This window comes from Euphorbia lathyris, chromosome 10, assembly GCF_963576675.1.
Source record: "Euphorbia lathyris chromosome 10, ddEupLath1.1, whole genome shotgun sequence".
Classification (NCBI taxonomy): domain Eukaryota; kingdom Viridiplantae; phylum Streptophyta; class Magnoliopsida; order Malpighiales; family Euphorbiaceae; genus Euphorbia; species Euphorbia lathyris.
The window spans coordinates 43,724,236-43,734,546 of record NC_088919.1 but is presented as its reverse complement, the minus strand read 5'-3'; the positions used below and the strand labels follow the sequence as shown (position 1 = coordinate 43,734,546).

Sequence of the window (10,311 nt, the reverse complement as noted above, 5' to 3'; positions counted from 1 at the left end):
GGAGGGTTTGACTTCATCTTCCATAAAGATGCGGTGTGTGCAAATGGTGGGGCTAATCCCTTTGATGTCGTGAACGGTCCATCTAAATGCGCCTTTGTGTCTTTGTAACACCGCAATCAATGCTTCCTCCATTTCCTCTGTCAAAAGAGAAGATATGACAATGGGTAAGAAACTAGGAGGTTGTAAAAATACATATTTCAAATTAGGAGGCAAGGGTTTAAGTTCCAAAGTCAGGAGCTCTTCGAGAGACGACTTTGGCTTCACTTTGTTATCCCGGTCCAAACCCTCGAATCGGTTCCTCGCCAACAAACATTGTTCTATCTCGGAGGAGTATTCAAACGGTTTATTCAATGGCTCCTTATCCACGTGCTCACTTTTGTTTGAATCCAAAGAGGCTTCCATGGAAGGCCTATCACACAAACTCTCAACAAACAGATCAATAGAGTCCACGGAATTTAAAAAATTACAATCCTCCATGGTATGAGAGGGGAATATCATGGAGTTGTATACGTTAAATTCTACCTCTTCGTCTTGCAACCGTAGTATAAGCTTACCTTCGTGGACGTCGATGAGAGTCCTACCCGTTGTAAGAAATGGTCTTCCTAGGAGGATCGGTACCGAATCGTCTTCCGCCATGTCAAGCACTACAAAATCGGCGGGGAAAATGAACTTGTCCACTTTCACTAAGACATCCTCCACAACTCCTTTCGGACGGGCGATTGATCTATCAGCTAATTGAAGCGTCATGTTGGTAGGCTTTGACTCTCCCAAACCGAGCTTCCTAAAAACGGACAAAGGCATTAGATTGATACTAGCACCTAAATCACATAAAGCTCTACTAAACTCAACATTACCAATTGTGCATAGGATGGAAAAACTTCCTAAGTCTTTGAATTTAGGCGGGAGTTTATTCATTATAATCGCGGAGCATTCCTCCGTTAGCGCTACCGTTTCATTTTGTTCTAACTTCCTCTTTTTGGCGAGGATTTCTTTAAGAAACTTTGCATAGGTGGGCATTTGTTCCAACGCCTCCGCAAACGGGATATTAATGTGAATTTTCTTAAAAATTTCCAAAAACTTGCCGTATTGGTGATCCAATTTTTCCTTTTTTTTGTCTTTGTGGAAATGGGAGCTTCGGTACATAAGTCCCAATTGGATCACTAACAACTTTATTATTGTCCGAGGAAGTCATGGGTTTCGGGTCCGAACCGGGGTTGCTTACCGCTTCCAGTTCGTTACTTACCTTTGGAGCGGTTGGAATCGCCTTTGGAACCGGTGGCTCCAAACCCTTACCGCTACGGAGTGTAATCGCTTGCGCGGTCTCCCGATTCTTGGACCTTGGGTTTTGTTCGGTATTGGTTGGGAGAGGACCGTGTTGTCTCTCTTGTTGTTGGCGATTCCATTGGGCCACTTGATGCCCCAAATCCCTACAAAAAGCCTCATTGTCAGCAAGACGGGAAGATATTTCCTTAAGGAGATTAATTACCGTAGAGTCTTGCGTGTTGCTAGGAGGTTGAGAAGTTTTTCCTCCTTGGGCGTTGGGGGATTGACCTAAACCTTGCTCCTTGTATTCATTATTAAATCCGGATGGGGGCTTCAACACATTTTGATTGTTGCCATAAGATAAACTCGGGTGTTGGTGTTGAGGCCTCCATCCGTTGCTATTATTATTACGGTGGTGATAAGCATTAGGGTTATGATAGGAGTTATAATTAGAATTGTACCTTGGTTGTCCCCCTATATAACTTACGCTCTCGGCATCACCGGCGAAAGGGCTACCGACGTGACACTCTTGACCATGATGGTCACCACCGCAATGCGAGCATATAGGACTTGTGCGGATTGTTTGAGGCTCATTTGTGCCATTAAGGCATCTAGCTTCTTATTCATCTCAACCATGGAGATTTTGGGAGCCTCGTCTTCCACGGCAAATGTTTGATGTTGCGAGGGTCCGGCAAGCTGATATTCTTGCCATTAGACGCTTTTTCTAGCTAACTCGTGGATAAGTTCATAAGCCTCGCTTGCCGATTTCCTAAACAAATCCCCACCTGCGGCGGAATCCACGGTTGCACGATTAGTGGGAGTTAAACCATGATAGAAGGTACTTACAAGATCGTGCTTGGGGATGTCATGATGAGGGCAATTTCGGAGCAACTTTCGAAACCTAGCCCAAGCTGAGTGAAGGGCCTCGTATTCAAGTTGCCTAAAGGAAGTGATATCATTTCTCAATTTAACCGTTTTGGACGGCGGGAAGTAGTAGGAAAGGAACTCCTTCTCAAGCTCCTCCCACGATGTAATTGATCCCGCCTCCAACGAGTGCAGCCATTCCAACGCTTGCCCTGTCAAAGAAAAAGAAAAAAGTTTTAGACGTACGGCCTCAACCGGGACACCATTTTGCCGAGAAGTATCGGCACACATAAGAAATTTATCAAGATGTTCGTTAGGGTTCTCATGAAGTTCCCCTCCGAATTGACCGAGTTCTTGGATCAATTGGATCATGCTAGTCTTTATCTCATATGTGTTGGCTGGGATGGTGGGGGCAACGATTCCATTGCGATTTTGTGGTCAATGCGGAGCTAGAATCTCCATCATTGTTCGGGTGTCGTTTCCCCCTCCATTCGGGACGTTGTTCACCGGTGGGTTGGTTTAATTGTTGACGTTGGCCATCTTTTCTCTACGAATCCTACAAAAAGTCCGTTCAATTTCAAGATCAATAGGAACGAGAGTATCACTCCGAGATCGGGTGTGCATAAACTCAAAAAAAAAAAAAAATAAACAAAGAAAATATGAACAAGAAAAAAAAATTGTCGGTAAAAGTGTATATAAACAATTTATACAAAGATAATGCTTAGACTAACAATAAAACGTTTTGGTGCAATATTGCAAGAAATTATAAATCCCCAACAACGGCGCCAAAAACTTGATGCGTATCCGGTAGAGCGGTAAAATACAATGATAAGTTTGTGTTAGGGTTATGGATATGGTCTTTCTAAGTGCTCTAACTCTACTGGACGCTACTACGTAGGGGCAAGTGTACCCCGTCGTATCAAGTAATAATCCGATTAAGACCGGGTATCAAATCCACGGGATTTATAACTACAAGTATTAAACTACTCGGTTTTACACGTTATCTAAGCGGTGAATACTTTAGTTGGTTGGGTGACAACTATAAACTACTCCTAAACTACGGGTGAGACAATTTTCATGTATTTCAAGCCCTCTTAGAATGATATGGGTGATGATAAGTTATAACCTATGATAAACGACATGAAATATACACGATTAATAGTTTTACTCTTGCAAAGACGACTATTAATAGACCGAATAACTCCGTGAGGTTCTAGAGTCGTGATTTCCCCTTAAGGTGACTCTAATTCTTAGGATCAGAAACTAGGACCCGTAAGTTCCATAGCTCGTCAATTCCTATGGTTCCCGGTTTGTCAACTCCGGTGAGGCAACACATATGCGATTCCTAATAGATTTCGGAGCTCGTAAACGACCTACACAATAATCAATTATAAGTATCAAAGCAAGCAATAAACATTAACACGTATAGTGAAAACGGAATCATAAATCATGTATTATAAATATGGAATACGAAAATACGGGATACAACCAAGCCTAGTACATAGAAAGAGTACAAGCTAATTAACAAGTAGAAAGGGAAGAAGAATCGGCCCTTAAGACTAGCTAACCGGACTCAAAGTCGTCTCTTAGGACTTGGAGGTGGAACTCTCGAGCTTGGTGAATGCGGATGGAGCGGAACTTCGGCGAAGTAACGGGAGGATTATACAAGCTCTCAAGGTGTGAGGAACTCTAATACATGAAAAATTGAATACTGAAATAAGTTCTAATCACTCTTACTTATACATCAAGCTCGGGGGTAGAATCGTAAATACATAAGTTGCATTATTTCTGCATTTTTCCCAGGATACGCCCCGCGTGGGCAGGCAGGCGCCCCGCGTGTTTGCCCATTCCGTTGACAATTTCCTGCATTAGGATCAGATTCAGGCCTGATGTCATGAACACGCCCCGTGTGGACAGACAGACGCCCCGCGTGTTTGCCCAGTCCGTTGATAATTGACTGTGTGTGGATCAGATTCAGACTGTTTGTCGTAACCACGCCCCGCGTAGGTTGGAGTACGCCCCGCGTGGTTGAGCCTCTGGAGTTCAATCACTTGAATCATGTCTTTGGCGCTCCGCGTGGCTTGGAACACGCCCCGCGTACCTGAGACTCTGAAACTTAGATTGAAAAATTGCTCCTGTACGCCCCGCGTATTAGTAAAGATGCCCCGCGTGTGTCGGTGGATTTTACTCCTTTGCTTGTACCTACGAACTACAATTCTCGACAGCCGAGTTAGCTTGACGCTTATTTTTCCGAAATTAACTGAAAACAAAGGAAATTGATCAAAAGCATAAAATTTATTTTTATTTTGTTATTTTATTAAAAACACATTATTTTTGTAATTAAACTCACTTATTTAGTCCATAATTAAATCATAATTCACGCTAAAAGATAGGGACAAAATGCCCCTATCAAATACCATCAAAAGAATAGCTCCAAGATTTTCGACAATGTGAAAAACAAGCAATGCTTTGTAAAGGACATAATAATTGTGCAGTAGCCATATAGAGACCCTAAATTTGAAGAAAACTATCAATACTATATGAAATTGAATTGGTAATATTCAGTAAATAAGAAAGCTAAATAATCATGGCAACTCTCATCTCATTGTAACTAGATAAGGCATATATTAAAATCACAAGGACAACAAAAATCAAACTCAACTATCAAAAGGAAACCAATTAGGAAGACCATATGAGCCAATTATGTTCAACATTAGTCACATTTAAGTCTTTCTCTAGATAACTTGAGAAAGTAATTGAACAATAAACAGAACAAATTGATCATTTGACATTTCAACTCCAACATGGAAGCCACTATTTGCTATCTAGTCTAACTATAGCCAAATGAATCACACAATTAATTTACCTTTATAATTTACCTTTCTAAAAAAACCCATCTACTTGGTTAATTTGCAAAAAGCCTAACTGACATAGAAGCAAGTTTTGTTGTCTCATAAGAAAAGCCAGTGTAGGGATTCAATAACAATGTGGAAAAGCTCCCATTATACTCCACCGCTTCTAAATTTAATTGGCCTGCTCATATTCTAAAATTAGCTTCACCTTTAATTTAATTTAGAATAAGTAAAGTGGTAAAAAATTACCAATTTCAAAGAGAACATGGCAAGGCAGAATAATCAGGTCCCCCAGTTAGAGAAAGCGAACATGATCTTCCTTTGTTAGGTCCTAAAGCAGAGAGGTTGCTTGAGTATAATCTTCAAAACGCACACAAAATCTGCACCAGAGATCAACTACTAAAACGGGAAAGAAAAGAAAAAGAAAAGAGAAAAAGAAAGCAGAGGAAATGGAAAAACCTGATCCACTTTTCCTCCGATGGAAACTGAACTCCACAACTGTACCAATTAGGTCTAATGTCATACCCAACTCCGATCTGGTTGTATATGTTACGGTTCAGTAGTGTTAACTCGTTGACAACCGGAGTCAACCGGTGAACCGCTATCAACCCGGTGAACCGGAATGACTCCGGTTTCTTATAGAATTTCAGAAAAGAAAATGTAAATGTTCAGTCGAGCTTGTGCTTTTTCCAGTTTTGGAGTTTTTAATTTCTTCTTCTCTTTCTGAATGTCGTTGAAAGATCAATACGGTACTCTTGTTTTCGAATGAGACTAGTGGTGGCCAAGGAGAAGAAAGGGTTCGAATTTGAGAGAGGAATGAAGAAGAAATTGATTCTGATGTACAGAGGGAGAATGAGGCGAAATGAAAAGAGAAGGGAGACAAGAAAAGTTAGCTTTTATATCAGATAGCTTAGGTTTTTATTTTAGACTGCTAGATTAAAATTGGATGGATGGCGAAGATCTAATTATCTTGCTCAAAGACTCATATGCCCCTCTTAAGAGAAGCTCATCATGTCTGTTTTTCTTTACTTTATGGAAGAAAGAAGTGGACCAAAAAGATATTAAATACTTAAGGTAGCAAATTTTATTTTTATAGGACGGTAGCAAACTTTTTATTAGTATAAACCTATTTTTCATAAAATATATATATATATATATATAGGAGAGGATTCTTAGGTGAGAACCACCTAAAACTACGCCGTTTTAGGGGTATTAGTTTAACAAAAACGGTGTGTTTTGGCATCAAGTGGCGCGTCTCTTTGAAGTTGAAAACTTCTGTCGCTTCGTTCCTCGACTTCTTCTTCGCCTCCTTCGTCATTTCTATCTTCTCTCATTTCTACAGTCGATCAACTTTGCCTTTGATAGAAGATTTGCTTTGGTTATACCGTGTATTTCATCGATTATATTGTGTATTGTTCCTCTGAACTTTGGTTAGTTTCTTATCTTCTTCGTTTTTTCTGTTCTTTGTTTTTGTTTGCATTTTTTCGCTTTTTCGTTTTTTTCCGTGATTTTGTTCGTCTGGACGAGGTTTGTTGTTTTATGTTCTTTGTTTATTTTGTTTTTTTATGTTCTTCGTTGATTTTGAGAGCGATTTTGTGTAGTTTTTTTATTTTTTTTGTTTGCATTTTTTCGCTTTGTCGTTTTTTTCCGTGAATTTGTTCGTCTGAACGAGGTTTGTTGCTTTATGTTTTTCGTATATTTTGTTGTTTTATGTTCTTCGTTTATTTTGATAGCGATTTTCTATAGTTTTTTTATTTTCTAGGTGATAACTTGCTGGATCCGCTTTGATATCCTTTGCCGGAGTTACCTGCAAAACAAAACCGGAGACAGGATCTCCGGGAAAACTCTCCGACGATCAAGTCAGTTTTTATCAGAATGAGTCTATAATTTAGCAATAGTTTTGTGGGAAAAAATGTGAACGTACCTCCTCCCTTATTCTTAGGGCCTTTTATAGGTGTTTTTTGGGTAACCGCCGAGGGCGGTTACTCCTTAGTGGGCCACGTTCTGAGGGCGGTTACCCCTTTTTAGGCCCTGTCCCTTTCGTGGTTTTCATGGCAACGAACGTGGTTCTGAGTGGGAGTCTTGGCGCTCCGTTTAGGAATTCGGGGCGGTTTACTCGCTGCGCCCGCTTCCTTCATTCGGGTCCCGTCCAATCTTAGCCCATGGAGCTTTAATATGGGCTGGGCTTGCGAAATGAATATAACCCGTTTTGGGCTTCGCGGGTTATCACATGCCTCCCCCTTGGTCTAGTAAGAGCCCTTTTAGGATCTTTTTATAGGGGACGCTTCGTCTTTGTCCGATTATTTCAAAGTTTTGAACTTGTACATTTCCCCTCTTTCGTTTTCTCCGGCGTCGACCTTTTAATTCTGTTACTTCTTTTCCGGCGTTGACCTCTTAATCCCATCACTTCACTGTGTTGTCTTTTTTATGTAAGTTTTTCTTTTCACATTTGTTCCTTGTTCAGCTTTTTGCTTCTGTTTTCCTTTTATCGATCATGTCAGACCTCGACTTCGCGTCGTTTGACGACGATTATGTCCGCGAGGTCTCTAACGAGGTCGAAGAGATGGTTGAGGAAGCTTCGACCAGCTCTCCTGGGTGTAATTCTCATCCCGCCGACTTCCTTCATCTGGCGAATACAACCGACGAGGGTTTAGGTTTTGACCCCAAAAAGTTGATTCCGCCACCTGTCCCAACCCCTCGTTTGTTACCAAAGAAGGACAGGTCGGGAAGTCTGGTTTGTCAAGAGACAATCGATGATTTGCGGGAGCATTATCCCTGGCTCCGAGGTCTCGAGATTATCATTCCTGGGGAGGATAGGGGACCAGGCGATTACCCAAAGGGGTACTTCACTATTTTCGTGGCCCAGATTATCTGCGGCTTCACTTATCCGCTGGCGGATGAGATTGCTTTTGTCCTAGGCGGTTACGGAATCGCGCCCGGGCAATTGCATCCTAACGGCTGGGCCGATTTGACTCTAGACAAATTCTTGGCGGATTGTTTGGAGGTTCCCTTTTCGCCCAAAATCTTCTCCAAGCTCCACCATTTCAAAAGCTCGGCGGGGTATTTCACTTTCATCCGCCAGAGCGGATACTATGGTTTTGACGAGAAGCTGAACAAGATCCGCGAGTGGGATCGATCTTACTTTTTCATCAAGTTTAATGAGGAGAACCTGAACTTCCTTCGTTGCTAGAGCCGACCCAACGTAAAGAGTTTGAACTTTGGGTATCCCAGCCAGGAAGAATCCGCCGTTATCAAGTTCCTGAAGAGCACTCCACCTTTTGTATGGACATACGATCAGGCCTTTCATATGCTAAGGAGCCAAGTAGCGATTGCATACCGCGAGGGGGATCGTGTTGTCTATATTCCTTATCGCGTTTTTGTGCAAGGTACTTTTTATTTCCAAGTTGATGGTTTCTTTTAACCCTTTGCAGGGGTGATCCTTTATCTCAAATCGCTGCAGATCGGGAGGCCAAAGCCCTGGCGAGAAGAAAGAAGCGGATGACGGAAACCGCTTCCATTGTAGGGGCGGATCCTTCTAGAGGGACGATTCCTTCTATTGGGGCGGATTCCCCGGTTAGGGCTTCCGCTTCACAAGGTCCCGCTTCTGCCTCTGAGGATCTTCCTTTAACCAGGAAGCGGAAGATAAGTGCGGATACAGAGTCTTCTCGTTCTAAAAAGAAGAACACTTCTGTGTCCCTTACTGTTGGCGGCGCACCTGTATCCGCCTCATCTAAAGGAAAGAGCAGTACCCCCATTCACGAGGTATCTTGATCTACTCCCTCTCGTATTGCTACTTTTTCCTCATGAGCTATCTGCTATTCTCTTGATATTTTTCTTTATGCTTTTGCAGCCAATCCCCGATATTAGCGGATGGTGGACTAGGACTTTCGGCCTGGCCGTGAATTTCTCTTGCAAGGATATTGTATCTTCCATATGCAATGTCCTCGGGCGACTTCCCTCTGCCTCCCGTGTGCGCGAGCAAGTATCGCTCCCTACTGCTGTGGAAGGGATCGAGAAGCGTTCTGTAGAAGTATATTATTGCTTTGTCCTTTCGCTTTCAAATATCTTGTGTTCATTGTAACCGCATATTTCTATTCGCCCATTTTTATTTGTGAGACGTGTTATATGCAGATTATCAATTTCGCTGAGGGCATTCTCCGAAGGGATGCAGAGCGAGCCAAGGAGTTGGAAAGTCTTGGTACGGAATTGGCGACTCAGAAGTCGCTTTATGATGATGTCCAAGGGAAGGTGAAGGTCCTAGAGGGCACCTGTCAGAAGGCCGTGGGCGAGAAGGAGGAGGCCCTTAAATCCCTTCAGGCCAAGTCCGATGAACTGCAAAAAGCCCTCGACGACCTAGCTGCTTTCAAGGAGGCCCAAAAGAAGAGGGTTGAGGAGCTTTTGGCTGAAGATGGCGCCCGCATCTACTGGTATGGGGAGCGGATTCATGCGGCTGATGAGCACGGGCATCAGGGTCTAGTACTTAACCGCCCCAAAGTTCCCATCCCTGAAAAGGATTTAACTGGGGAGTGGGATAAGCTGGAAGCCGGGGATGCTGATATGGATGAGGTACTCTTCTTAGATTGGAAGAGTCTTCAGGATCCTCCGATTGGCTGCGAGATCCCTATTCAGCCCGCGGAAGGAGAGGCACCCCAAGCCGTTTCTCAGCCTGTGCAAGAGGTACCTCTCGCCGAAGAGGTTACTGAAGCGGTTACCGATTCAAGGGTTGAGGATTCGCTTGAAGTAGATCCTCCTATCGGAGGAGATGAGGGAGTCGCCGCAGTCCAGGAGGGCATTAGGGGCGAAGGAGAGGAGGCTGTAGCATAGCTTAACTTATATTTGGACTTTTGTATGTAAAAACCATGTAACAAACCGTTCTGATATATATATTTTCTTTCGGTTGTTGCTTTTCATATGTGTGTGATTGTCACTTTTTTGCCCTTTATATGTGCCCTTTGTCTTTTTGCCGACTCCATATTTGTGTTTCTTCATAGCTAGGGTGGCCAGACCCTTTTTGCAATTTTGATTACTCGTTTATTCGCTTAATTTTATGCCTTAACTTATAATTCTTCTTTCGAAAATAGTCATAAGTTTTGATCATAAGGTTTTGCGAGTGATGCGTAATCATGCATCCACCTTTCTTTAACAGGCAACACATTTATGTGTTTTTGATTTTAACCCTAAGGTTTTTTGCGAGTGATGCGTAATCATGCATCCGCCTTTCTTTAAGAGGCAACACATTTATGTGTTTTTGTAAAGAATCCGCATTTTGTTGTAACATACTGAGTGAATGTAATAACTTTTATTGATGACGAGAAAAAGTTTATTACATATG

General features: G+C 42.4%; 1 long non-coding RNA gene across 3 annotated transcripts; it reads right to left on the bottom strand.

Moving 5' to 3' along the window:
• Positions 1-3,556: 3,556 nt before the first annotated feature.
• LOC136208975 (uncharacterized) lies at positions 3,557-5,894 on the bottom strand. Of its 3 annotated transcripts, none has more exons than XR_010677338.1 (4): positions 5,439-5,894; positions 5,229-5,359; positions 4,994-5,160; positions 3,557-4,387 (listed from the first exon to the last, which is right to left on the bottom strand). It is a non-coding gene; the product is annotated as an uncharacterized lncRNA (long non-coding RNA). The 3 variants fall into 3 exon arrangements; XR_010677337.1 differs by having other exon boundaries at positions 5,007-5,160; positions 5,439-5,892; XR_010677336.1 differs by having other exon boundaries at positions 3,557-5,160; positions 5,439-5,884.
• Between the last annotated feature and the right edge of the window lie 4,417 nt (positions 5,895-10,311).